This window comes from Aegilops tauschii, chromosome 4 (genome assembly GCF_002575655.3).
Source record: "Aegilops tauschii subsp. strangulata cultivar AL8/78 chromosome 4, Aet v6.0, whole genome shotgun sequence".
Taxonomy (NCBI): domain Eukaryota; kingdom Viridiplantae; phylum Streptophyta; class Magnoliopsida; order Poales; family Poaceae; genus Aegilops; species Aegilops tauschii.
The window spans coordinates 78,379,660-78,385,133 of record NC_053038.3 but is presented as its reverse complement, the minus strand read 5'-3'; the positions used below and the strand labels follow the sequence as shown (position 1 = coordinate 78,385,133).

Genomic DNA, 5,474 nt, shown 5'->3' with positions numbered 1-5,474 from the left:
TTTTTTCATAAAACTGTTCAAAATTTGTTCACATTTCCAAAAAATGTTCAGAAGTTTCAAAAATTATTCTCAAATTTTAAAAAATGTTCGTGTTTTTGCAAAAAAATGTTCACAAAATGAAAAACAAAAAAAAGTTTAAAATATTCCAATTTTTTGCCATTCCAAAAATGATAGGATTTTTTTCAAATAAAAGATTATGTTTTGTAAAAAAACATGTTCATGTTTTAAAAATTTTGTTCAAATATTTCAAAAAATGTTCTGGATTTCAAAATTTTGTTCACATACTAAAAAAATGTTGTGCTTCCAAATTTGTTAGGGATTTTCAAAATTGTTCTCCGTTTCGAAATTTGTTCTCAAATTTTAAAAATGTTCGTGCTTTAGAAAATTGTTCACAAATTCTGAAAATGTTCATGTTTTCGAAAAATGTTTGGGAAATTCAATATTTTGTTCACGAAATCATACAATTGTTTGCTTTTTGAAAAGAAAATCGTACTATTAAAAATTTAATTAAAATTTGGAAAATGGTAAAGGATATTTTTCAAACAGTGTTAAGTCTTATACATTCTTTAGTTCTTTTAGATTTTTGCTGTTCATTTGTCAACTGAGGTGTTCCAGCTTAGTGGCTAGCATGGAGCGAGCACAAGTCTGTGGTCCTGTGTTCGATTCCCAGTGGTTGCGCCTACCTTTTAGCGATTTTTTTTTTCAGCTGGTTTCTGTGGCGCACTGCAATGGGCCAGCCCAATCGTCGCACGCGAACGGCGTGCCTGTGCGAAATCGCGGCAATTTGACGCAGAACGCGTCACATAGAAACTCCCTTCGATTCCGGGCGGAAGCCAGTTTTTGTGGCGCTGCTCTTGTTTTTGGGCCGGCCCACCCAAATTCCGGGCGACCGGAGAGCTGTCTTCGGCTAACGTGAGACCGAAGAGGTGAGGATAAGACCGACCGTCTTCTTCCTCCCGACGCCAGTCCTCCCTTGCCGCTCTCTCTGCACAATGCACGCCAGCAGCAGCTGCAGAAGACAGAACCAGATTTTGTGATTGATCACCTCACAGGAACCACCAGAAGCTCACTAAAACTCCAGAGATGGATTATCACCCCGCACCAGTTCCTGCAGCAGGCACAGTCGCCGAAGCCAGCCGAGAAGCTTCAATCATCAAGACCTGCACTCCCTTCTGAAGCATCTCCTACATTAAGAAAGAGCAAACCGTAAACATCACACTTGTAGAGGATCTGACAACATGTTTGTCAAAAGTAATCTTGTTCCTCACAGTCCAGACACCCCAGCAAACAGCAGCAATAGCAATCATATAGTACATATTATTTTCCCCAGGTAGAAAGGAGAACAACCAAGTGAAACTCTGCCATACGTTTCTTGGAACACAAGGAGCCCCGATAGTGTTACCAATAGTGCCCCACACGGCTTTTGCCATATGACAGCCAAAAAATATGAGTAGCAGTCTCAGTACAGTCACAGAAAGAGCAAGTCGGGTTTCCCAACCATTTTCTTTTTCTCATGTTATCTCTAGTTAATATAGCATTACGGAATAACTGACACATAAAGATTTTGATTTTAAGAGGGATCTTTGCTTTCCAAAGCCATTTGTTATTAGCACCAGAAAACACACGTTCAAGCCACATATATGTGGACTTGGTAGCAAACTGCTTATTTTTTGTCAGGGACCACAAAACCTTATCTGGGAAAGAATTCAATTCTATCTCACGAATAGCTCGGAAAATGTTGTTCCATTGCTCCAGCATCTCACCAGATAAACGACGACGAAAGAGTAGATGGTAATATTATTAACAAATTCTGCAATCGTGCAACTCTGTTTTTGGCAAATGTCAAAAAGTTCAGGAAACTGGACTTGCAATGGAATACAATTTAACCAGGGATCTAACCACAGCCTAACCAAATCACCGTCAACTCCCTTCCAGCAAAGTAAACATCTTTTACATCCAAAATGTGTTTCCAGCAGGGGAGAATCATTAAACGGGCTTTGACCGAAGCCACAGTATGATTCCGAAAATATTTGGCTTTAATAGTATCCTGCCACAGCCCCTTTTGGGTCTCTACCTTCCACCACCAGTTTGTCATTAAACTAATATTCTGCTTTTTCAAATCTAGGATTCCCAAACCTCCCTTTTTCTTGGAACGACAAAGGATTTTCCACTTAACAAGGTGGTATTTGCGTTTACACCCACTTCCTTCCCAAAAAAGGCGTCCACAAGGTTTATCCAGTTTTTTCAGTAGAGTTTTGTTAAACAAGAACATAGACATCAGGAAAGAGGGAATTCCCACCAAACTAGAATTGGCAAGAGTCAATCAAAGCATCTAATTTCTTTATCATTCTAGCTTCTACGGAGGACAAATCACTTGTCTCAAGAGCAGAAAAAGTGACAGGGACCCCAAACACTTCATAGGAAGGCAGCCTAGTTGACATCCAAATAAATCTGAATAAAATTCAGTATTGGTGTTATCACTGCCAGCGGAAAAATATTCTGACTATAATTGAGCTTAAGTCCAGACATAGTCTCCAACCAGGCCTCGTCCCTTTCCGTTAATTTCTTAACGAAATACAGTCTTTTTTCCAACACTGTCCCAGCGGCAGCAGATCGAGAGAAGGCAAGAAGGGGACGAAAGGGGAGTAAGAGAGGCGAAGTTAGTCGGGAGCACTAACAAGAAACCTGCCGCTAAGAGCTCGAAGTCGAAACATTAAGCTACAGGGCTAAAACCTGTTACCACGCATCTAAACCTCGAACCAAAACAGACATAGTTTGCAAACAGCAACATGAAGCTAGTTATCAGACTCAAAAAGGGTGAAGTCGATGAATCCAGCAGAGAAGCTTCAACCATCAGGACCTTGTTCATCACTCCTTGCTGAAGCACCTTCCTATCAGCATCTTTCAAGAGACCTGATCAATACATCAGGAAAGAGCACACTGTAAAAACCACACCTGTAGGGGATCTGACAATATAATTCTCAAAGGTGATCTTGTTCCTCACTGTCCATATACTCCAACAAACAGCAGCAATAGCAATCATATAAATTTTGCTCCCCCCAGGCAAATATGAAAACAACCAAGAAAACTTTGCCACAAATTCTTAGGCACGCAAGAGGCCCCAACAACATTACCAATAGTTCCCCATACAGCTTTTACAATATGACACCCAAAGAAATGGTGGTTTGCATCTCCCATCGTGTCGCAGAAAGAACATATAGGATTCCCCAAGCATTTACGTTTATCCCTAGTTAGAATAGCATTGCGGAAAAGCTGGCATGTAAAAATCTGGATATTAAGAGGAACATTGGCTTTCCACAGCCACTTGTTATTAGTACCCGAAATACTACGTTCAAGGACATTTATACACAGACTTAGTAGTGAACTGTTTGCTTTTAGTTAGCGACCACGAAACCTTATCAGGCAAAGGGTTCAAATTCTTTTCTCGAACAGTTTGGCAAATGCCGGACCACTGTTCCAACAAATCCCGGGTCAACCGACGACGAAAGGGAACCTGGTAGTCACCAGCAACAAATTCTGCAATTGTGCAGTCCTTTTTTGACAAATGTCAAATAGCAATGGTGACTAAATCTGTAAGGGTGTACACCACAGATCTGACCAGTCTTACCAAGTTACCTCTATTCCGAACCACCTCCCTCCCCGCAAAATAGACGCTTTTCACTTTTATAATATGTTTCTAACAAGGGGAGTCATTAAAAGTAGGTTTCAGCCCATCCTGGGTTTCTAATTTCGACCACCACTTAGTCATTAAGCTAATGTTCTGTTTCTCCAGATCCAGGATACCCAATCCCCCTTCTTTCTTTGAACGACACAGAACTTTCCACTTGACAAGGTGGTACTTACATTTACCACCATTTCCTTCCCAAAACATACGCCACCGAGGCTTATCAAGTTTTTTCAGTAAGATATTATTGAAAAGAAACATAGACATAAGAAACGAGATGATTCCAGAGAGGCTAGAATTGACAAGGGTCAATCTAACACCAGAAGACGCTGTACCACCAATCCAGGCATCTAATTTTTTAATCATCCTAGCTTCCAGGAATACAAGGTCACAAGTTTTGAGAGTAGAAAAAGTGACAGGAACAGCCAAATAAGACACTACACCATTTTCAATGAGGTCAGGGGCAATGCCCACAATCATGGGCATTGAGGATCATGTTTTTCAGGCATTCAACAGCAATAGTAAACAAAAATGAGGTTCATAGCATCCATTACCTCGAGTTCAGTCACGATCCTGTCAAGATAGCATCAATATCACAATCGGAAAGTTTGCTCTTCACCATCAGCTGCTTCGCCCTGAACAGAAGAAGATAAACCAGTGACTTGGTTGTACTCCTAATAATTCGACTGTTTTGATATGCAAATCCCGAAATAGGTGTAAATTTTGAACCGAAAAAGGCAAGAAAACGAACAATAGCAAAGAAAGTCGCTACAATCTCACCTCAACAGCTGCTGCTGCTGCTGCCGCCGCCGCCGCCGATGGGTCGCTAGAATCCCCATCTGCCGCTCCCGATGGTGAAGGTGAGGCCTGGCCACGCTCCGTGGAGGGGGAGGAGGAACCTACACGTACCTATGCAAGAGGAAAAGAATCGACTGTAAGACTCGACGGAACGCAAGAAACGCAAGAAACACCAAGAAATGTTGCTGGATGGGGATTCACCTCCTCCGCGACGACGGGCGGTGGCGAGCCGTGCTGGGGCGAGGGGGGGTGGGGGGCGTCCTCCTCAATCGGCTCCAGTGGAGCAGGCTCCTGAACGGGCGCCGCCGGATGCGGGAGCTGGACCACCTCCGGCGGGGGCACTGGCGGTCGCGGGAGAGTTCCGCGAGCAGGCCGGCGAAGACCATCACATCCGAGGCCCTGTTTGCCCCAGCGCAACCGGACGGCATGACCGTCGTGTGGACGGACCGCTTGAGAGCGGCCGGCTGACGAGGGGGAGGCAGCCGAGCAGGTGGGGCGTTGGGGGCTCCCGCCCGCGGAACGAGCTGGTAAGTACTAGGGACGTCAGGCGGCTGCGGCCGCGGCCCTGGGGCTGCGGGGGAGGCCGGTCCCGGCGGCGGCGGCGGAGACGGGGCTGCGGGGAGGGGCGGTGGCTGCAGCAGCGGCGGCGACGCGGCTGCGGGGGAGGCCGGTGGCTGCGGCAGCGGCGGAGACGGGGGGCGTCGCTGCCACACCGTCGGGGTGGACGGGCCACCCAACAGGGACGCAACATAGTCATCATAGGAAGGCTGCTCCGCTGGCTGGCTAGGCCCAGCGGCAGAGTCGGGACTCGGGGTGGGGCTCGGGGGATCCATGTGGAAATACTTTTTCCAATTTCCAAATACCTACGTGTCCCTATATATATATTTCTACCATGACACGGGCGCCCCTATGGCGGTTATTAAAACTTTTGAATTATTCTTTAAATCATGAACATTTTTTAAGTTGGTGAACATTTTTTCAAATTCGTGAA

General features: G+C 44.9%; 1 long non-coding RNA gene across 4 annotated transcripts; it reads right to left on the bottom strand.

Moving 5' to 3' along the window:
* Positions 1-490: 490 nt before the first annotated feature.
* Positions 491-5,238, bottom strand: LOC109735115 (uncharacterized). Of its 4 annotated transcripts, none has more exons than XR_006662211.2 (6): positions 4,685-5,209; positions 4,466-4,594; positions 4,240-4,320; positions 2,861-2,913; positions 1,103-1,184; positions 491-1,009 (listed from the first exon to the last, which is right to left on the bottom strand). It is a non-coding gene; the product is annotated as an uncharacterized lncRNA (long non-coding RNA). The 4 variants fall into 4 exon arrangements; XR_012181403.1 differs by having other exon boundaries at positions 2,852-2,913; positions 4,685-5,200; XR_012181402.1 differs by having other exon boundaries at positions 2,809-2,913; positions 4,685-4,867.
* Positions 5,239-5,474: the final 236 nt, after the last annotated feature.